This window comes from Camelus ferus, chromosome 3, assembly GCF_009834535.1.
Source record: "Camelus ferus isolate YT-003-E chromosome 3, BCGSAC_Cfer_1.0, whole genome shotgun sequence".
NCBI lineage: Eukaryota > Metazoa > Chordata > Mammalia > Artiodactyla > Camelidae > Camelus > Camelus ferus.
This window is the reverse complement of record NC_045698.1, coordinates 110,366,193-110,390,247: the sequence shown is the minus strand read 5'-3', so window position 1 is coordinate 110,390,247 and position 24,055 is coordinate 110,366,193. Positions and strand designations below refer to the sequence as shown.

General features: G+C 40.3%; 1 protein-coding gene across 1 annotated transcript in view; it reads right to left on the bottom strand.

Moving 5' to 3' along the window:
- The window catches only part of SGCD (sarcoglycan delta), an 841,450-nt gene that overhangs the window by 553,881 nt on the left and 263,514 nt on the right, over window positions 1–24,055 (bottom strand). The window lies entirely within an intron of this gene.

Sequence of the window (24,055 nt, the reverse complement as noted above, 5' to 3'; positions counted from 1 at the left end):
TGAAGTTTTGCCAAACCGCTGAGAAATGAGGCATCTGCCGCTGGGGAGGCAAGAGAGTTGGTGACAATTAAATGAGGAATTGCCGGATTTTCCATCCGGTTGAGGGAAAAAAAAAAATCAAGGTGAAACAGTTGGGCCCTGACTTGTGTGACTGAGCTAGAAGCAGGTGCCATCCAATTTCATTTTCTGAGAGCAACGGATCTTAGCAACGAGATGTCTGTTCCACGGTCTGAGAACGCAATTTGTAACACCGGAAGCTGTGTCTTGACTCTAGTTCTTCCAGAAAGACACTTAGAGTATGTTGACTTTTGACCCACTCTACTAGGCAGCAAAAACTGGTCACAGTTAAGACATGGTCTGTGGAGTCACACCGATTTGTGTTAAATTCCCCGTTCTGCCACTTACTAGCTGCATGGCCTTGGACAAGTACTTCTGTTTCTTAATTGTGTCATCTGTGAAATAGACACTACCCCAGGGGCTACCCTAATACCTACACATACACACACCCCCCCCACAATGATTGGCAAAAGCAAGTAATGTTAGGGCATCTGACACCTACTTCTTTAAAAAAATTAAATTTCTATTGTGATTCTCTACCATCACCAAGGAAACTCTTTCAATTCCTTCTAAATTCAAAATTCTGAGTCTACCAAACTTTCAGCATTGGAGGAGGAAATGGTCTACTTGGGGCAACTACAGAAAGACCAGGGCACGTTAGAACCACTGCAATGATTACATCCGAGGCTCTCAGTGCTACCTCACTTCAACTTTCCACGTTTCTAGACTGGTCACTATGCTATTCCTCATTTTGATCAAGTGCTTTATACCTTTCCCTTGCCACCTATTTATTCATTCCCTGTTCCTAGCATGTCCTTGGCTGCCATTCTCAATATAGTCAAGTTCCATCACTCTTCAAGGCTGAGTCCAAGTCCCTGCCTGTGTGAAACTGTAATCCACAGTCAGAAGATACCATTTTTTCCTGGAACCTCCCCACACAGTGCTCAGATATTACGTCATTTTCATGTTTATTTCATTCTATTTTGTATCTGATTATCTATTTCACAGGCAAACTTTTTGCACCCCCAGCAGCAAATGCCTCATATCTCAAGGATAGATCTTTTTACAGAGAGAATGCCCTCTGCCAGCATGTATCTTTCATACCTAGAAAGTGTGAAAAGATATTTGGGTCTAGAACTTTTTACATAATAAGTGCCCAATAAATGGTTGATGGATAAATAAATGGATGAATGGCTTCAAGCCTATTCTTAAATTAATTAAAGAGATGGATCTATACCGTAGGAGGAGCATGCCCCCCCTACTGCTAATTCCTACCATCCCTCTTCTGGTATTTCTCCCCTTCCCCGTGAAACAGCAATACCTGCTCTTTTGGAAGCGCTGGCAAGCACACTCTGCCTGTCTTCCCACCTCGACTCACTCATTCATGCCAAAATGAGGATGACAGAAAAAAATCTCACCAATAAGTTAAGAAAGGGACCCAAGTATCAGGCAGTCAACCCCTTGCAGAGGCTCAGTGTGTCACCACGTGGGTAAGTCAGCTGGAATCAGAGGCACTGTTGGTCAAGGCCATCACTGCTAGGCTAGCTTGCCCATGAGTCCTGTGTGGATTTTTCACCAGGTTCGTAACTTACAGAGGGATAATGGGTGTGACCTGCCCCTACATACACATCTGATAATACTTTATACATCCTAACATTGAGCAGATGCTGGGAAGTATACTGGAAGAAACAATATTTCAAAACATGGTATTTCTAAAGGAAAAACAACATTCTGTAGTGTATACATCAGAGGGATGACAGAATTCCCAAGAAGCTGTAATGCTTCTCTGAACTGAGATTCTAAATATGATGATGTTTTATTAATAGGCTACTATAAAATCAAAATGGGCCTGCAGCCAGTGCATTCCTAAATTAGAGGCTCACACATCAGTGGAACGAGCTCCATCAGGATGGCACAAGATTCAGCAGATGTTAAAAGCCCTGAAATAATTTGATGTAAGATTTAATAGTAGATGCCCCACCGTAAAAGATTAAAAAAATGTCATCTAAATGGAAATAAAGGCATGCCTCCGCCCGCACGCATGGGAAGTCCACAAACAGCTGGATGAGAGATCCTGACCTCAACACCACGTGGTTTAGGTCTTTGAATTCATTTCCTGCAACAGCAAACACAGCAGAGTGTAAAGCGGTGGCTTTTCACAGTCACCAATTTTAATTCAACGAGTATCTAATGTTTCCACTTGGTATGCAGTCAGCTAGTTTAGAGCAGGATCCCCCGCGGCATAAAAACACACATCTAGGCTGTCGTGTACTCAGCACTGGTATTTCTGCTGGAATTCCTCTTCCTGGATAATTATCAACAGGGGCAGATCCAGATTTTATGGGGCCTGAAGCTTATACAATTTGAGAGTATGCTCTTGAAGAAAGGGAATACAAAATTACACACACAAAGTCAAGTGGACATTCTTGGAAGGGGTTCTTCCAAGCCAGAGGCACGGAGGCTTAAGAGGCGTTAGCTTTTCAGTAAATCCTCCTCTGGTTACAGCAGAAGTCTTTGTCCCAGTAAAATTTTCTAGCTAATGGTCTGGTCAGTATTTGCCAAGAAGACTCTGCAAGTGATGAAACACAAATGAGGATGAAGATGAGGAAGACGACGATAATTATGATGATGAAGATGAAGATGATTAAGAAGAAGGAAGAGAAGATTTATAGGGAGCCTACGTCTATATCACTTCACGCTCTTGCCACTGGCCAGCAGAAACCCATTTCAAAAGCCTGGATGACTCCCCTCTCCTAATTTGATTGCCTTGCAGCTCCATTCTCTCCCACATATAACCCCTTCTCTGGAGCCTGCTGCTCCCACAAATGACCTGACATTCACTGTAACTTATCTTCACAACGTGCCATTCAGAAGACTCTGAAGGGACTGACATCAAACTCTCTCATTCCTAGAGTACTTTAGAGATTTCTTTCTTCTTTTGCACAGGAGTCATGACAAGAGCCAACGGAAGCATTTCTGCAAACGTATCTCCTGCGATATGTTACTTTTCTTTCTCTTTCATGATTGTGAAGCAGAAAAGGAAAACAACTTTCTCTGTAGTAAAACAAGTTTCCGTGGGTACCCTACAAGGCGTAAAGGTTGAAAGGAGAAAACACACGATTATTTCAATCTAGTTACGTTAGATTTCCAAATGTTGCTTTCCCTTAATTGCTCAGTTGGTTTTCAAAGGAATGTTTCCACTGCCTAGTTCTCAACACAGGATTTATTAATTCAGTTGGTAGCCGAAATGTCTACCATGTGCCTGTACTCTGCTAGACCCTGGGAATCTAGCAGTGAATTTGAAAGAAACATGCCTCAGGACCGTCATGCAAAAAGAAAACCTCCCCCAAGATACATACCACTCATTGTATCTATGTGGGAATCCTGCATCTATTTTTGGCACTAGGATGCTGAGGAGTAGGAATTGCGGCATACAAAGATTAAAAATAACAAACAGTGTTTGAGTTGCTCTTTTAAAATGGGGGATACAGACAGTCAGTTACAAATGTATATATTCATAGTGTGTTGTAGAGGGGAAAGAAAATGAACATGCAGGGCTAAATGTGCTGGCTGTTTCACTAGAGAGGAACAGGCTACTACAAGTACAAAAAAAAAAATTAAGTGGACTAATTGGTTCTTAGGGGTAGGTGGTGGGATAAACCATTATGGAAGGCTTCCTGGAGGAATGTATATGCTAAAGATGAAATCTCTGTACTGCGTGTGTACGGGGACAGATTTGCCACTCTCTAGGCAGATAAAATGTTCCTGTGGCAGGAAAGTGTATGATGCATTTGGGGGAAGGAGAGAATGGCTGAATTGTAGAGAGGATGACGCTGGGGAGGTGGTCAGATGCCAACTCTTGCAGAATTGTATAGATTTAGATCTTTAAGATTTATAGATTTAGCCTTTGACCGAATATATGCCATTTTGCACATGTGAGAAAATAGAAAAGAAACTAAATCAGCTTAGATATATAACATGGTGGAAAGATCTCTTCTTAAGATCTTCCAAGCCTTTTGACAAAACCCAGAGAAAAGATCCCCCAGGGTGGGAAATATTTCTTACCTCCATATTCTCCAATCTTAGCAAAGTCAGTAATGAAGTAAGAGTCTAAGTGGGCATGTTGTCTTTGTAAATTTCAGTTTCCTCATCTGTAAAGTGAAAGCTTCGGCCATGCGGTTCTTGTGTTGGGGGAGCACATTTTTAAAACTTTTTCACTTCGAAATAATTTTAGATTTGCAGAAAAGTTGCAAATACAGCACATAATTCTTGTATATATCTCACTCTGCTTCCCCTAATATCAACATCTTAAAGAATGATGGTGTATTTATACAAACTGAGAAACCAACATGGGTATGCAACCCTTCACGACACTGCAGACTTCAGATGTCACTGTTTTTTCCACTAACACCTCTTTTCTGTATCAGGACTCCATTCAGGACACCTCACTGCTTTTAGTTGTCCTATCTCCTCGGTCTTCCCTAATCTAGGACAGTTTCTTCATCTTCCCTTGTCTTTCATGACCTTGACACTTTTGAAAAGCAGTGGTCGGGTATTTTGCAGAGTTGTCTCTCCCCTGGGGATTATCTAATGTTCTCTCACGATTAAACTGAGGATATGGACTTGGGGGCGGAAGACTCCTCTCATTGGCTGTTGGACTTTGATCTCTGTACTAGCTTTATAAGAAAGTCATTTTCCCTAGTTTCTACCCAATTCTTCATTCTACCAGGTCCAGTATAATCTGCACATCAGACCTGAAAGAAGCTTAAGATAGAATAGTAACAAGAAGTCCTGTGTCCTATTTAGTTTTCTTTTTAGGAGTCTCATTAATCTTTAACCCTCCTTAAACATTATTTATTCTATTCATGTCTTGATTTTTCCCCCTTCTCTCTGTACCATGAAGCCACTACAGATGCAATATGTCTACAATGACAAGATAAGTATTATGTTCGCTAGAAGAGTTTTCTTTTTAACATGATTACTTTGGGTCTCTACTACCCCCAGGAAATCCCTTTCTAGGTAGCCTCGTCTAGCTACATTGTCAAGGAATTAGTATGTGCGAGACCTATGTCTGCAAATTTTCTCCACCTCACTGTTTGCTCTCTAAAAAGACAACTGACAATGACTCATTCCCAATTATCTTTTCTTTTAAATACAGAACTGTCTCCCTGGATTTAAATTGCACCCATCAACATACTACCTAATCTTCAGATAAAGATGGAACACAATAGAAGCAAGATTTCTCTGTGCCCTAAGATAAGTCTCTAAGTCAGTATGTATAGGTAAGTTTCATTTTAGATAAATTTGATGGGCAGAATTGCCTGTTTACAGAGTTAGGAAATTAGAATCCAAGAACTGTGAAGATACCATCAAGTGAACTCAAAGACTTGGAGAAATGCCAGGTTTCAGGAGGGAAACATTGCAGAGAAAATGACTGCAGTCACACTGCTTGACAATCTCCATCACACTTGCTTTCACTTTCCTGAACACATGGTGCTCTCTCCTGCCTCAGGGCCTTTGCACATGCTGCTTCTTCTGCCTAGCTAACTCTCCTCCCTATATTCTTTTTTGCCTTCCTCAGGAAAGACTTCATCCACCTTCTAGACTAGATCAGGTCTTCTTTTGTATACTTCTGCAATTCCATGTGGTCTTCCTTCAGAGCACTTGAACACAATTTATAATCACACATCTGTGTTGTAATTTAATAAACACCATGTCAGCTAACAAATATTGGGCACTCTCTCCACATGCCAAGCACTGCACCTCTCACTCAGTCTCCAAAATAAAACTCTGAGGAGCCTGAGCTACAACTAGATCAATGTCTGGAACTCCAGTAAGCTGGAAGGGTCAGGAGGGCAGGTGCAGTGTTTGCTTTGCTCTACCCTGAATCACTGGTGCCTGGCAAAGAGCCTAGCAGGAGAGAGACGCTTGGTACATATTTACTCAACAAACAGCAGCAGCATGATATAGCAGGAAAAACAACGTGCTTCAGAGTCAAACACATCTGGATTCAAATCCGAATCCCGTGATTGGCCAGCTCTGTCAGCATGGGCCGCGTACTTAGCAGTACTTAGCTCCTCTAAGTCTTGGCGCCCTCGTCCATCCGAGGTGATGCAGCCTCACTGAGAAAGGCTTTCAGGGAACTGAATGAGATAACATAGTTAAAAACACATATCCAGGCTCTCCTTGAATAATATGCTGCATAAACAGTAGCATCCTTATTCTTTTAAAAAAAAGTCTTAGCATTCTAACAGTTCTTCAGACAATTTCCTACGCCGTCTTGTCAGTATCTTAGACACCATTTGGACACTTCACTGTCCAAATTCTATTTCAAGATAATCACTTTAGGTTCCTTCTATGATGTTATCTCAAGAATGAGGATAGGTTTATGAACGTTCAGGGGAAACACATGTCCATCAGAAATCGACAGCAAATAATCACTTTACAATCCATTTTATTGGATTCCAGAGAGGCAAACTGCATTACTGTTCCTCTCTTGCAGAACCACCCGAATAGTCATGCCGTTCTACCCTTCTGGTTTATAAACTTCCTTGCTTTAACCACTTTATAAAGTTTTGGCAGGAGTTTGAAGTTGTACTGATAGATGGCAGAAATGAATTCCAAATTAAAAGATGCACAAGAGAAAAGAGACTCGTAATATTAGCATTTCAAAGTAGGGAAGCAAAGAACGACTCACAAAGAAAAAAAGTGTAAGAAACACCTTAGATGACATTCCTTTGAAGGACTTCAATTCCCAAAATAACAGAATGGGTACTAATGGTATCCGTTATGTTCTACTAATTACTTTATGCAATTTACTCTGGAAACATGTAGAAAACAGTCATGAAAAGTAGAAACTGCCAGTAAGATACGTGAGACGAAAGAGTGATCACAACAAGAAAATAACAAAACTTAAGTATGTTTGTTACGCGTTGATGATTCGCTGTGGGCTAAACCAGACATTTTAACTAATCTAATTTTCATTGCACCCTGTGACACATTTATTCAACAAATATTTACCAAGTGCTTACAATGTATCAGCCACTATGCTTAGAGCAAGACAGACATGATCCCTGCCTGCAGGAGGCCCACAGTCTGGTAGGGGAGATATATATTAAGCAGTTTCTTAAATGTTTACTGCATAACTTCGGGTGACCAACTCATCCCTGTTTGCCTGGGACTTCCCTGGTTTCAGGACTGATAGATTTGCATCCCCGAAACACCCTTTCAGTTCTGGGCATAAGGGGACAGTTGGTCACCTAAGAAAATGATAAAAGACATTACTAAATATAGTAAGCACTATGACAGAGAAGTACAGGGCCCTATGAACTACGTAAGGTTAGCCCTCTTTGACAGATGAAGCAACTGAGTTTTACAAAGCTTAATATGCCCATGTTCGTATGTAGTCAAAGTAGGATCTGAAGCCCAGCTGTTCTGACTCCCAGTTACATGGCCTGATCCCATGTCTGAGTCAATATGACATCTTCTGATATTTTATACTTAAGAGGGCAAATCTAGACATGCACTGCTTGAGGGAATGCTTTCAAAAGATGTGGGGGAGGAATACCCATCAGAACAAGGAAAGAAAGATTTCAGAGCAAATCTCTTGGGTCTGGATTCTGAATGCAATGCCATCCCTACTGGAAATGCATGAAAAAGAAACAGCTGCACACCCTCTACCACCCTCATCCTTCAGCGGAGGGTGGCTCCCAGACAAACAAAGGGAAGCATTTTTCAGCTCAACTGCAGTCTTTTGTGGGAAACAAACTGTGTTTCTTCAAGTGTGAGGAGTCCGGCAGGAGACGGGAGCTGCTCAAAACTGGCAGGGCATACCTAAATACCTCCGAGCGGTGGAGGAGGAACACGCCCCTGCAGGGGGTTTCAGCAGACTCCACCAGCTCCTTTTGATTAGAAAGATGCAGTTTTCCCTGGGTAGACACGCGGTGAGGGAAGGATCCTGTCTTGCACTGAGCAGTTCTATCTGGCTGGCATCCCTGATCGGAGACACCAAACCAAGCGGTCTAGAAGATTGGCCATGTGGGGCTATAAAAAGAGACTGTGTTGACTCACAGACACAGAAAACCAACTATGGTTACCAAACGGGAAAGGGCAGGGGAGGGATAAATCAGGAGTTCGGGATTAGCAGATATGCTAATATGCATAAAATAGATAACAACAAGGACCTGTTGTAGAGCACAGGGAAATCTTGGAATAACAGTAACGGAAAAGAATGCAAAAAGAATGCAAAAAAAATGCAAAAAAATACATATGCGTGTGTTTGTATACCTGAACTGCTGTGCTGTACACCTGAAACTAACATTTGTAAATCAACTGCACTTCATTTAAAAAAAGGAGAGTCTGTGCTTTGAACTCCTCATCTTAATGTTAGTTCCAAAGATGCCAGGGTCTTCGGTCTGTTTTTGTTCACTGCTGTACTCTCTGTACACAGAATAGTGTCTTGCACGTAGTAGGTGCTCACTACTATTGGATGGATGGATGGGTGGATGAGTCCTAGTTTCTAATCTGTGAATGTAGGACGGCTACTTTGCCTCGCTGGGCCTTGGCTTTCTCATCTATTAAATGGGAGCATTTAGCTACATGACTTTTATCCGTTCCAACAAATTTCGGAATTGTATGCTCCAAGGTGTATACTTCAGGTTAAGGATCCATCCATAGGTCTGAGTATCAAGGCGTATTTCTGTGTGCCCAACTAGAGCATAACGGTTCACTTACGGCATAGTCAAGAAACATAAAAATAAATTGCCATTGACATTGATGTTATAGGAGTTTATTTACCGACAAGGAAATTGATCATGGTACTGCTAATTTTTTAAAGAATTATAAAACAGCATAAACAGTATAGTATAATCCAGGTATGTATAAATGTGCAGGCTTAGAGAGAAATCTGAAAAGATATAGACTAACATGTTAGCAGTGCCTATCACTGGTTAGTGGACTTATGGGTGAGTTTATTTTTTTTATAATTATTTGTATCACCTAATTTTCCCCCTTGACTCTGTGTTTTCATATAGTATAAATAGGTATAATGACATAGCATCTATTAAGCCCCTAAACATTCGCTAGTGAGGCGCTATAATGTAGGAGTTAGGGGATGGGCTCTGGAATCAGAAAACCTGGTTCAAATCCTGGTTAAGCCCCTGAGTTACTGTGTGACCTCAAGTAAGTTACTCAACCTCTCTCAGCTTCAGTTTCCTCTTCTATAAAACAAACAGTAATACCCAAGTCATAAAGTGGCACTGTGTGTAAAACAGGTCATCTTTGCAAAGTGCCTGGCACACATTATACTTTCGATAAATGTTAGTTACCATTCTACCAAAGACAAAGAGAGTCTTTTTTATAAACCTGCCAAATGGCACAGTCATTGTCCTCAAGGGAGTTTTCAGTTTGATGAGAATAACAAGACTAACACACAAGAAACAAAAAGAAAGCATTACAATAACTTCCTAGAGCCAAGGATTTGGAATAACTATTGCCTTCTCTCTCCCCAAACCTTTACACTTATGAGATGCCAAGACCAACCTGGTGGAAACCTCTTGCCCCGACTTCATGCCCACTCCCACTCCTCCAGCTGTTGTTTACCTTTTGTCTGTTCATGCATTAACCTCCAAAGGGTTTCTTGGCTTCACGTCTCTTCAAGTCCCCATCTCTCAATACCAGGGGTCTACAAAGGGGGTTCCTAGATTAGCTGCATCAGTATCGCCTGAGAACTTGTTAGAAATGCAAATTCTTGGGCTTCACCAAAGAGCTACTGAATCAGAAACTGTAAGGATGGAGCCCAGTAATCTGTGTCCTAACAAGTTTCCCACGAGATGCTGGTGCACACTCCAGCTGGAGCACCTTGCTGGATATGGCAGTGTCAGATCAGTCTTCCCAAGCACACAGACTTCTGTCACTCTACTTGCCAATTCTCTCTGACTATCGAGTAAATGGTGATAGAGCTTCGTATCCTGCTACTGAAGGTTTTCCCTCTACAGTCTCATCCTAGTCTATTCTTCTAGGTGCATCTTCAACTACGTTTTGCATTCACAAAATGCTCCAGAAAATTAAAGTACTTAATTCTCCCCAGACACAATCCATGTTATGATTCTATTCATATGTGTCTCTGCCATCACTCATACTAATTCCTAAAAGTGCAACATAATTTTCTCTTCCTTCCCATCTTCCATGGTCAAACCCTGCTGAACCTCCAGACCCACTGCCCATCTATGAAATTTCCCTTAGTAGACAACCAACTCCCTCTAAAGAGGACTGCTTTCTCCTCAGAACATCCAAAGCATTGAACTGGCCCAGTCTCGCCTCATTTCCTGCCTGGGAACCATCAAGAGGAATTAGTTTCCATTACAAACTGCCACGAACTGGGTGACTGAAAACAACAGAACTGTATTCTCTCGCAGTTCTGGAGACTTGAAGTCTGAGATTAAGGTGTTGTCAGGGCCATGCCTGTCTTCTCGGTGTCTGGTGTAGCCAAGGGTCAGAGGTCCTTGTCTCCCAGACGCACCACTCCCATCTCTGCCTCGACAGTCACAGGGCATTTCCCCCGGGCATCTTCATCCATTCTCCTCTTCCTATGAGGACACCAGTCATGGTGCATTAGGACTGACCTCATCTAAACCTCATTATATCTGCAGAGACCCTATTTCTAAATAAGGTCACACTCCTTGATACTGAGAGATGGAACTTCAACAGATCTTGTCAGGGAACACCACTCAACCCACCGTCACCTGCACATACAACAGAGCATCCTTCATCCACAGAAGGCTCCTGGAAGGCAGGCACTCTAGTCATTCCTATTTTCCTTTCCCTGTGCAAATCCCACTCACCCTTTCTACCCAATCTTCCCACAGGACCTAGTTCTGAAAAAGAACTCCTTTCACATATTCTAGTTAAGTGAATGGAAAACTAAAGGCAGAAGGTACCAAGCGCCAGTTACATTAACTAGTAACAAAACACTACATGGTGTGAGGTGCTCTACTGAGTTGCCAGGTATTGGGAAGTCAGGGACGTGGGTCTATGAAGGATGAGGAGCTTAAGAAAGGCTTCACCAAGGTAGACGGGCTTCTTAACGAATGGACAGGATTTGAGACAGAGAGAAAAGACAGTATAACTTTCCAAGTAGGGAAATGGTAGGATCAAAAGATTGTAGAAAATTAAATTAAAAAAAAAAAATCTGTGTCAGGAGAACCAGAGCGCTAGCCAGCAGATTTGGAATGAAAGGTGGACAACCGAACAGAAACGGGAAACAATCCATTGCTTGTTCTTCTTGTTAGTTCAGTGATCATTGTTTGATTTCTCCTCTGTTCCTCCTGCTTGTTTATGATTCCCTAGCTGGCTTCTAAATTCCATTTCTGAGAGAAGATAATTGAGTTGGCAGCCATACATGCCCGTGGAACCCTGGACTTCTTTCTCCTGACACTAATCATCTTCCTTTGCCGGAGGGCAAGCTAGAGTGTGAGGATAAGGACCAAGTCTGGTTCCGCTACTGTAGTATCTCTAATGCTGGCCATATAAATAGGCTCAATAAATTGACCTGGAATGAATGACAAGATAACTATAAGAACGTTTGCATGTGTGTACATATGCATGTGTGTGTGTGTGTGTATCTGTATTTATCAGTGGTTACTCTGTTCTATTAACTGTTGCTTCTGGATCACTGGAAAATAATCATTTAATTGTGCCTTGGGTTCCTAAGCAGTGTTAATTGCTTATCTGACTCTGTTTTGTGTCGCTTAGTCTCCAAACTTGCTTATATTATTAGTCCATTAGACAGGACCCATATTTACTCCTGTTTTATATTCAGCTGAACACAGAATTTGTTTGATCAACATTAAATATACCAGATAATACAAATGCAGAGTCTGCTTGTATTCAAATTCAAAGCAGACGAGGAGGTTGAAAATGGTCACCTTAATAAATTAATTCTTAAATTGCAGTATAAAAAGATCAGAGAAGCCCAAAAGCTAAATGAAAATTGTATGATTTTTTTTCATATCCTCCCACCCCCGCAAAACCTCCTCCAGCATACACATTTAAAGTGTATTAAACAAGCAGCACATTCAGTTTGTGACTTTGTGCTGAGTCCTATGTCCTCCTAATGGTGAGTATTAACACTGACAATCCTTCTCTGACAAGCAGCAGTAGGTTTGGGACTGCATCATGCTTTATTCTCTTCCTCGTGAAGGAGGATTATTAAATTTTTCACCTTATGATTCAGGTGAAATATTAAATCTCTTTCAAGAAAAAAAATTCTCCCCAACTTTCTTAGATCTCATAATATGGGATATGTACATTTCTATGACTCAATTGGATCACTGCCTTCATTATACATAGAAGCTTAAGAAAATCAAAAATAATATTCTGACTGATAGAATCCACCACTATTATCATCACAGCAAGCATTTGTTGAATGATTCCTACACACACTAGGCAGTTTTCAGCACTAATTAAGGCAGAGTGTTAAGTTCTTTAATTTAATCACTGTAATAATGCTATGAGCTGAAAATTACAATCACTATCATTTTGCATGGGGAGAAACTGAGATATGAAACGATAAATAACTCGCCCAAGGTCACATAGCTACTAATTCAAGAAGTCAGATTTTAATTCAGTTCTGGCTGACTCAAGAACGTATGCGCTATTTGCTAAATCATTTTGTACTTTTTTTTTTAACAGAAAAAGGTAAAACCATAAGAAAATTGTCTGACTTTAGAAAAAAATAATCATAAACCAATGTTCAAGGGCTATTTCTGGGCTGAGTGCACATTCTACCTCATCTTCAATACTCCCATTATGGCCATCAACGCTGACATAAAAATACTTGTCTTTGTGGCTAAACAAGTTTACTTAAACATTTAAATATATATGTACATATTTATATTAATATTAGTCAGCAGTACAACTATTTCTTTTTACCTAAATCTTGAATCTTGACTGATACATTATACAAAAAATAGTAGCACGGTCTTAGCCCTTATTTGTTCATTCATTCATTTATTCATTAAAAAAATATGTATTCAGCATATTAAGTACCTACCAGGTATGAGGTTTGATGGAGAGCACGTTGCATATTAAAATGTGATCGCTTTCATCTAAGGGACGGACTGATATCATCATGATATTTGCTATTCAACTGCCATCATATCCTAGTAAAATGAGAATCAGTTTTGGACCCATTAAAGTTGTGGGGCAGGAGCCATACTCCTACTGGCACCATTCTATGTCACTCACCCCCCGCCAAGTGGACAGGTCCTCAAAGAACCTTTCTATTCATTCAAAATTCATTCTTAAGGATTGCTTTTGAAGGAAGGGGCCAGAACGCTTTTCTATTTCTAAAACTGCATCGCATTTGCTGACCCTGTTTGAAATACCAAAGAGATGTCACCAAAATGCCTTTCTTCATTTGAGAAAAAAATCTGGCTGGTTGGTAGCAGATAAAATCAGGTACACAGGAATTGTGGATTAAGCTTAGGGTCTGCAAATTATGACCTGTGGGCTGAACCCAGCCTGCCACTTGCTTTTATAAATAAAGTTTTGTTGGAACACAGGCACAATCATTCATTTACATATTGTCTATGTTCAAGGGCTATTTCTGGGCTGAGTGCAGATTTAATCCCAACTTTTTTTTTTTTTTTTAGTGGGGGAGGTAATTAGGTTTGTTTGTTTGTTTATTAATGGAGGTGCTGGGGATTGAACCCAGGACCTCGTGCATGCTAGGCACACACTCCACCACTGACCTATACCCTCCCCTCTAACCCCAATTTTAATACTCCGATTGTGGCCATCAACAGTCATGTAACCCAGAAATTATATAAGATTCGGGGGAAAAAATGAAGTGAAAATACTTGTCTTTCTGGCCAGCCACAAATAAATAAATAATTTTAAGAGTTTATCTACTATCAAATAAATATTTACTTATATGTATTTTAATGTTAGTCAGCAGTACAACAATGTTTGCATGACAATGGCAGAGCTGAGTCATGGCAGACACCATATGGCAGGCAAAGTCTAAAATGTTTACTATCTGGTCCTTAAAACTACAGTTTGCCAAGTCTTTCCCTAAACCATCAGTCAAATTCTTCCTGAAGAGCCATACTGCACTATGCCTGGACTCTTTTGCAGCTGCCTATTCAGAAGAGGTTACCTTGGGAACTCTATCTAATAGAACCCAGGTACTAAGGAATACAAGGTAACATTATCCTTGGAATCAGTTGTGATTTGGGCTTGATACCACCAGGGGGCTGATGACTGAACTCAACTAATTTCTTTTTTGTTGTTGTTTTTGTTTGGGGAGGAGGTAATTAGTTTTGTTTATTTTTTTAAATAGAGGTAGTAGGGATTGAACCAAGGACTTGAACTAAGCATGTACTCTACCACTATGCTATACAACCCTCTGCCCCAAATAATCTCATTTAGGTCTTTTTAAGGACTAAGTCCTTGAAAAGCTTAGGTTCAAAGAATTCATTCATATACAAAAGATAGTCTGTATAACTGAAAGTGTACAGATTCACACGGTGATATGTTTACACTCTGGATCTGACCCCTGGCTGCATCTCAGTTTGCTAACTCCTCCTTATCCTGGGAGCTCAGACTAAATATTGCCCCCCTTGACTCTAACACGCTCCTTGTTCTAGGATTTCATACATCCCTTTCACCCAGAACATGTATCTCAAGTTGTTTTCATACACTTGTAACTGATTATTTGACTAATATTTGTTCCGAATAAACTGTTGCCTTTATGAGAATGATCACCATGTCAATTTCTTGTTCCTTAACATATTCCTAGAGCTTACTACAGTGTGGGACACAGAGTATGCCCTCAACAAACAGCTTTTGACTGATATTTACTGTCTATCTAGCAATGAGCACTTACTGCTGCTTCCCACGCACAGTACTAGGTTGTGTATCTCTTTTCACCTGCCTCAGAGCCCGGCAATGGGGCTTGCATTTATCAGAAATTCAGTGACTGCTCTTTGATAAATTGAAAACCCAACCCAGTTTGATCTAACAACAGCCGACTAGAGCCACCATCTCTGCTCCTCATTTTACAGACAATGATGTCACCCAGTAGCTAAAAAAAACTTGGTGACAGCTGTTACTTCACATGAGTGATAATATTTTCATCCCCTAGCCTTCTAAAATCAAGGGCCAATAGACTGTTAAAACAGCATGAACCAAACTACCACCAGACGGCAATTCTCTCCTTGTCACCCAGCAATCACTTCTGCTATATTCCAACAGCCTGCCTTTCTGAATGTGCTCTTTGCAGACACTGAAATTAGGCAAGGCAGGGAGGGTAGTGGCAAGCAGCACACTTTTCAGCAATTTCTATGATAATAAAGGTTTACCCATAAGACCACCACAAGGGAGATGAGAAAAAAAATGATGCTAATCCTAGCGGTGAGAAAGGAAATGTAGAAATTATCTCAGTGTTGATCAAAATACGTTCCGTGAAACAGGAGTACTGAAAGTTGCTTCATGAAGGGAGAGTTCTATGAGCAAATGAATTTGGGAAAAACTCCAAAGAATGGGCCCACTGTGAAGATGGGCAAAGTATGCTGCCACATTCAAAGCACCAAAAAATTTCCTCCAGTTTGAAAAATGTGATACAGTTGGACTTGAGTAGTAGAGATTGCTGGTGCTCATTCACATCTGGTTTTTCCACCTCTTCTATGCAGAGGAAGATTCTCCACCCTTAGGCGGTACCTATGACTGGTTCCAGCCAATGAAACATGTGTGTCTGATGAGTGTCACTTTCAGGTTGCAGCAAAGAAAGGCTTCTGTGTGAACTCCCAGCTCTCTTATTTCCTGCAGGGACATCACGAACACTATGGTATTAGAGTGACAGAGCCATGTGATGGAAGTCCCATCACTAAGTCACCATATGGAATCCTGCTGCGCTGGAAAATCCTCCAGGTGCCCTAGGACTAGGACTTCGCAGAAGCAAGGATTAAAAAAAAAAAAACCCTTTTCTGAATTGTGCCGCTGATATTTGGGAGTTAATTCACTACCACAGCATAGCCTATCCTAACTCACCATGTGTTTCTTCAATTGATTTAACCCCAGAATTCTTTATTCCCATAAAAGGAAATCGTATCAAAGGGAAAAATCATTACAGGGAAATACTTTGGAAATCTCTCTGATATTTAAAATAGAGTTTTTTCAGGAGCCATGGCTATAGCGTTTTGAACAAACATAGTCCCACCTGCAAGAGAGCTGGAGAATCCAGTCAGGCAACTCAAAATTGGAAGAGAGGGACTAGAGACCAGACAAGTGGGCTGGAAATCCCAAAACAGAGTTCTCTCTGCTTCTATCTCCCCTACAAACTTTCTCAGTGTTGTAGACCCGCTGTTTCTTCCTTCAATGATCCATTTAGCAAGCATTGTACACACCCTGAGGGCACCACATGGTATGACACACAACTTGTGATTGACATTTTACCTCTGTCTTCCTCAATCATGCACTCCGGTGGGCTATCTTCTCCACCAAAGATGCACTGCCTGTCTGTCTCTTGGCTTTTACCTCAAACTGCCCCGTCTTGATAGCCATCCATTCACTTCTACAGAGGAGAAGCTGGAAGTGTCACAGCTTCCTGCACCTCCTGATACTGAGATCAGCACGTCTGAAACCCCAGAAAGCCTGGCCAGTGGCCATGGCTGATGTAATCACCATCACTGTGGGAGGCAATGGGAGCAGGAGCCAACCACAGGGCAACGAGAACCATGGGATGACCTGTCCTAAGAGCCTTTGCTATGGGGATGTTCAACCCTGTACTGCAACCAGAGACCCAGCCAGACCTTTCTTCTTGTGAAGCTTGAACGCCAGAAAGCGAGCCAGGTGAGTAGTAGCATCAGAAGAAGCAACTGCAATCTGAGCGAAGCTGAGATAGACACAGGAGACGTGCATGTGACAAAGCCTCTTGAAAAGTCAAGCCTGCTAGATACCTGAAGATGTACTGAGTCAATAACACGACTGGCCATCCTGAATGATGGTCCAGGTCTCCACGGCTTCCTACTGTGGCATTCCTAAGACAGCTGCCTGAATGTTCTCACACTTCCTCTAGGTAACCTGAGCCCGTCTCAATCCATTGGCAACTAAAGAAGCCACCAGTACTTATTGAACTCATATTCCAAGTTGCTTGAGAAGGTGACCAGATGCTGGCCATTTTACTATGTCCTCCATAGTGCTAACCACATAGTAGATGCATGACTCATTAATTTTAGAAATACTTATTGAGATACCTACTCAATGTCAGCTGCAGACAGCTTTTAATGAGCTAGAGATATCCCTGTCTTTGAGAGCTCCTATTCTGATTTTAATTTTAACTCTAATATTTGATTGGTTGGGTGACAGGAATATTGTGCACAGTCCTTGGCAACATGGAGACACTGTTTTAATGTGCAAAGCGGGCATAAAACAACTAAAGAACCACGTGTGGCACGTGGAGTCAAACCCTTCTTTAATAACTACCATTTAGTGGGCTCCTACTGTACGCCAGGCACACACATTTGTGGATGCTTACATATGCTTTCTAATTCAATCCTTCCAAGAATCCCAAGTCAGACATGCCATCATTCCTAATTCACAGGTGAGGAAATGGAGGCTCAGGGAGTTTAGATAATCTGCCCAAAATATGTGAGTCACAGAGTCATAATTCAAGTTGTTTTTGTGTAGCTGTTTCTCATTCTAATTTTGTGCTCTTTCCACTGTGCTACACTTAGGGAAAAAAGATGAGCTTTTAGCCAGGAAACAAAGAAGTGACAGCTGGGGTGGAAAAGCCCACAGTTGTACCATATTTTCACTATGCAATTCATAGTAATCTGACAGCAGATTACTTTCCAGAGTGAGTTTCTCACAGAGTAGGGAAAAAGTAATTACTATCTGATTCTGCCTCTATCTTTTTATTTTGGTATGACAAAAAATGAAGAAGAAGAAGAAAATTAAAGGCAAGATCACACTGAGTATTATGTTTTGAAACAATTTAGAAACATTCACTGGAAGGTAACTTTGTTCCACTTATTTCTTCCAAAAGAAATAGGTCGAACTGTCTGCCAAAAAAATCCTTACCTACTGCCCTGAAAGTAAATTTCTATCCATTACTAGGAAATCATAACAAATCTATGTTAACCCACTTTTTTTCTATAATTGAGGTTAGACGGCATGTTTACATACTCTGATAATATTCTAAAAAATTAAACATTGAGAAATGCTGAAGTTATTATTCCTTCAGAGGAGAAACTATTTATGATCTCATTTTAGAGGTCACAGTTGGCCCTTTACAATAATTCTGTTACATGATACTTAAATGTCTGAAGAATAGCAATTAATAAACAGGATATAATTTCACATTTCTCTTGTCCTAAAGGTAAGCTTATTTTAGGACTTAAGTCTCTAAGGTATCTTTAGAAGCTGCTGAAATCACTACACAGCAATAAAGGTAAAACATCATCATCATTTATGCGGCAATAAAATTCAGCAATTATTTGGCAATAAAAAAGGAAAGTACCGATACGTTACAACATGGATGGACCCTGAAAACCTTACGTTCACGAAGGAACTCAGACACAATAATCATATATTGTATGATTCCGCTTATATAAAATGTCCAAAAGAGGCAAAGCCCTAGAGGTAGGAAGTATATTGGTGGCTTTGAGGGGATGGGCAGTGAGCAGGTGGAAGTGGGGGATGACAGCTCATGGGTACTCGATTTCCTTCTGGGGCGATGTAAATGTTCTGCAATTGACTGAGATGACAGTTTCACAACTAAATATACTAAAGAATCACAGAATTGTACACTTAAATGAGGGAACTGTATGGTCCGTGAACTACGCGTCAGTAAAGCTATTGTATTAAACATCATTACCAACAGCGCCCAGTGGCAACCTCTCCGTGAACTACTCTTCTCATCTCTGGTGCTGAGACCACACAACTTTCTGAGGCCCGTGAGTGTCTCACCCACACCCGGCCACTCCTGCTCTTCCCGCCGCTCAGCCTCCTGCCTTCTGTCTCCACTGCTCCCTCTCACTCACCACCCCGGGCTCACGCCGGGGTTAACTCTCATCCTGAACAGCAGAGTGCCGCTCTCACGTGACCACAGGAAGCCATCCCTGACTCAGAATTATCCCCGCAGAGCACTCATGACCGCCTTGTGCTCCCACACGTGTATTCAGGCTTTTATTATTGTTCAAGGTGTCTCCACTCTTGCTTGTTCCTCCAGACGGTAGCACGACACCTGGCAGACAGTACATGCTCAGTAAACATTTCAGAAACGAGTGACATTTTTAGTCAAACTCTTTTTTTCATCATAAAAGGCTTTTCTCTCCCTCTTTGTTTTTCTATCAAAGAAAGGTACTTAGAATTTCTGTTAAAAACTTGCAAGTAAACTGTTATTCAGGGACGTGCTAATGGATCTTTGGTTATTAGCACAACATCAAACAGATCTTTTTTTTTCCCCCCTGGTGATTTCTTCCAGAAGACAGATATCCTCCAGGAAAATAACTGACAGAATTGCTAAGATAAGTTGTGGCTGAAGGAAGAAACAACTTTTCTTTACATGACCAACGCCTGTTTGATTTCCTGGGAAACTCTGGCCCGTGCTTTGTTCTGGGCATAATCGCACAGCACGTATCTCCAGAGGGCCAGCTGTGTTTAGAAGCAGAACACAGCAGTTAGGGGTAAGTTCAGACTCAGCCTCAGAAACAGAGTTCAAATACAGCCTCCTTCTTTTGCAAGTTACTTGACCTCTTTAAGCTTCAGTTTCCTAGAGTATAAGATGAAAATAAGAGTACCCAACCCCACGAGGTTGTTCTGAGGACTAAATGAGATACATCTACAAAGCAATTAATCTAGAATTGATAAGGACAGTGACTCATTCTCCCATCACGAAGCCTGCAGGCCTTTGAGGGAAGGGGTGGTGATGAACAGACACCAATAAACATAATTATAATTTAAGACAGAAAACAATCTCATTGCTAGGGATTGGTTCTACTAGTATCTTTGCAAAAGTTCTCCAAAGTTCTCCATTATAATCATTTAAGAGTGTTTTCTATAATAAGCAGCATTGATTGTAACAGGTTTTTTTTTTTTTTACAGCAACAGAAAACAACTAAAATATCCATTAAGACAGGATCTGTTAGTTAAATTATGGTGTGCCCATATGATCTGAGAGGGTGTGGTTAAAAACATGAAACAAGCTGTATAAAAACGTAGGAACAGTGAAGTTCTTAGCTCCCTCGGTCTTTTCCTAAGGTTTGCAGTTTCATCTTTAATTAAGAACAAAGAAGCAATGGCATTTCTCGTGTATTCTTCAAAATTGTTCAACAAAGATATTTACATTAAAAAATGAAGAGGAGGTATATATGTTCAGTTAGCATTTAAAGATATTTCAGATGCATCACTGAGTGAAATGAGTAAAGAATAAAATAATATGTACAATATAAACCCTCTTGTGTATATAAGAATACATTAAAAAAATGGCACAGATAGGTCATATCTAGTTGGAAGAATCAGAGACTGTTTCACAGTCGATCTGAGCAACAGGAGACGCAAAACCTGAGAAGGGAATTGCAAGCCGAGGGCAGAGCGGGCCCACAGGCTTGGAGGTAGACATGCACAGGGAGACAGGTGAGAGTCTGTCACTTCCAGAGGCAGAGGGTCAAGGAAGTACACAGGGAGCAGGAGCTGAGAGTCGAGACAGGAGTCGGGCTGATCATGCTGGACTTTCAATGGCAGGTCTAGGCACCTGGACTTGGCCTAGCAGGCAATGGGGAGGTACGGAAGATTTGTAAAGAAGGGCTAAAACAGTCCAAGCTGCACATCAGCGATGGCCGTGTGGAGGGATACGCAGGGAGGAGTGGAGGGAGAAAGGAATGAAGAGGGGCAGGTAGGCTGCTACTACAAGTTGCCCAGATTCTCCCTCTGCATTTTACATCTGCCATGTCAATAAAGCTTCAGTTTTACTTCCTAATATAGTGTGTTTGCTGCTTTCATACGAAATAAGCCACATGAATGGAGTCAGTGATTCCTTTCCAAAATTCCTCATAGACACTCCACACATCCTGAAATTACCTATCTCCATTCAATAATCAAATTCTCGGCAGATATCATTTTTCAAAGAAATGTGATTTTGCCTGTTAAATGAAAGGAAGTGAGATCATTAAAACAGTTCCCTAAGTAATACATTTTAAATGAAAGACTCTTTTGAGTCTTTGAGGGAAGAAAAATCAAAAGTTAAACTGAAACATCCAGGGAAAACTCAAATTAACATGTTAATTTTGTCAACATTCAAGGTTCTGAGTCCAAACCTAGAAGTAACAGAGCGTATGGTGATTTAGAGCTCCTTAGCCGTAGTTTTAACTATATTTGTTGAAATCACAAAAGAAGCATCGCCAGTGAAGTTTCCATTACTCTTTCAATGTGAAATATGCAAGTGTTCGAATTTCTCTGTTTTGTTTTGGAGGTGGGCTTATCACACCAGGAGCCATCAGTGATTTTCATTAAATGTGTCAAACGAGGCTGAGCTGGGAAATAGGTGATGGATTAATATGTAGCAGTTTTGTCCTTACGGTGACAAATGTAATGTCTTTCTGTGGACATTATGTATCTCCCTGTCTGACAGATTTTTCTCCATGAAAAAGATAATGAACCTTTCGAATTATAGATAAATGAAATTACATGGTTAAAACTCGATGAAACTCTTAGAAAAATTATACAGCACCAACCGCTGAGATTTCAGTTTCCTATTTCTCTGTTCCCACTTGAGAAATTGCCATCAGTGGTTTGGTGAGAAAAAAAGTAAATGTTTGTGTGTGATGCTGAACTAGGTTTAGAAGAAGGGAACTGGCTATGAGAGTCAAAATGGCCTGTACTCCACTCTTGTGGGGGTTAAAGAGTTTTAAAATCTGTTTCCAAGATCTCAGCTTTGTGCTCAACACTCTCTAGGTGAATGGGAGATATTTATTGGATGGATGGACAGATGGATGATGTAGAGATGGCTAACGGATTGAGGAATGAATACCCTTCCTCTCTATGGCCTTCATCCCATTAAAAATAATTCACCAATATGTGTGTAATCATACCATACAGAAATATGATATGTTTAGAAAAATTAACAGTATCTGTGAAACCCATGTGTTTGTATCTAATATCTGTCTATCCATCTGTCTTTAAACATACATACTAACATATCTCATATATAGTTATTTCTACATTTGTTTTTAAAGTATCGAGTTACAGATCATCTTTTAACAATATATGAATGCTAATTATGAGGTATAATGTAGGTAGTACAGGTATAAATTTATTTTTCATTTTAAGGATGGAATAATATAGGCATTCCCATTAAAGTCTGGAGTAGGATGACAATTCCCACTGTCACAATGATGATCTTACTGTGAATTTAAAATTCAACAGAAATCTTAAGACAGGTAATTACGATTCTTTTTTGTTCTGTTTTCTTCAATACAATCTGTTATATAATTACATTATGGCTAATGCAATAAATCAAGAAAAGATATAGAAGAGAGAGAAATAAGAGAAATCAATATGAATGCATTCCTGGAGGGCATTAGGCTGAGTGAAGTTAAGTCAGACAGAGGAAGATACACACTTCACTTATATGTGAAATATAAAGAATAAAACAAACTAGTGAGTGTTGCTCTGCTATCTGTAAGCTTTGTGACCGAAACACAAGTCATAAACTCTCTAAGTCACAGTTTCCTGAACTATGGTGTACGGATAATACAATCCGTAATCCACAATTCTGAAATCAAAAGACCTGAAAAATAAGAGGTCTTCAGAACTTGTTTGGTCGCAAACCTGACCTGGCATGAACCCATCTGGTAGTATAAGGTGACCTGAACCAACATGGGACCAGGGATGATCTTTATTTATTCCATTTAGGAAGATTATGTATTTATTCCACGTTGGATGATGTGTATATGTTCCACATGTTGTTTTGATATTAAAAAATCAACATATTTTGATGACAGAGCGCTGCCCAAGATCCCAGCAGGAGAAGCACACTGTACTGCTTTTCTAAAATTAAAAATAAAAATTCTGAATTCTGAAACACATCTGGCTTGTAGGGTTTGGATAAAGGACAGAAGACTGCAAACCATTATAAGGCTTACTACATGGAGTGTCCAGTTCAATGTCTAGAATAGAGTGGATGCCTAGATTAATTCCTCCTCTCCCTTTCTTCATCCCTAAATCTCTCTTAACAAGAAAGGCACAATGGCAAAGATGCATAAAAAATGCATATTTTTAATCATTAAACTTTTAATAGCATTCTCTAAGATATGCAGGCTAATCATGATTCTGTTTGGTAAAGAAATGAAACAGAGCATAATGAAACTATGTGAGTGAGCTATAGACATAAAACAAGCCATAATAATATACATCACTAAAAGCATTTTCTGGAAAAGGCAGTCATGAGTGGTATGTAGTTAAGAACATGAGGTTTGGAATCTGGCAGCTGTGGGTTCAAGTCCAGGCTTTGTTTCTGACCATCTGCCCGACAGCTAGTAAATTACTTAGATAAAAGCAAGTTAATTTCACTGAGCCTCAGTTTTCTAAACTATAAAATAGGTGTTAAAAGTGTCCCTCCATCCAAATGTGTGCCAAAGATTAAATGAGATGACATATGTAGAGCACTTAGCACAATGCTTGTCAAATTACTATGTGATAACAGTTAACAATTTAATAATTGAAGTTGTTGTTCTTACAGATTAAAGTTACAGCTGAGTAGATACTATAATCACCTAAATTCATTAGACATCAACTGTCTGAAAAATTATTTCAGTTCCACATTTGATTGTGCTTTTGGTAAAAATATATTTATAAATTTAATTTATACATTAATTGGGTTTTAACATTAACAAACAGGTTGTAGAGCTGCCTAGCATGTTTTGACATCCTAACAGCCATCAGGCATATTCTCACACTAAATTATAATATTGTAAATATTTTGTCTGCCAAAAGCCAC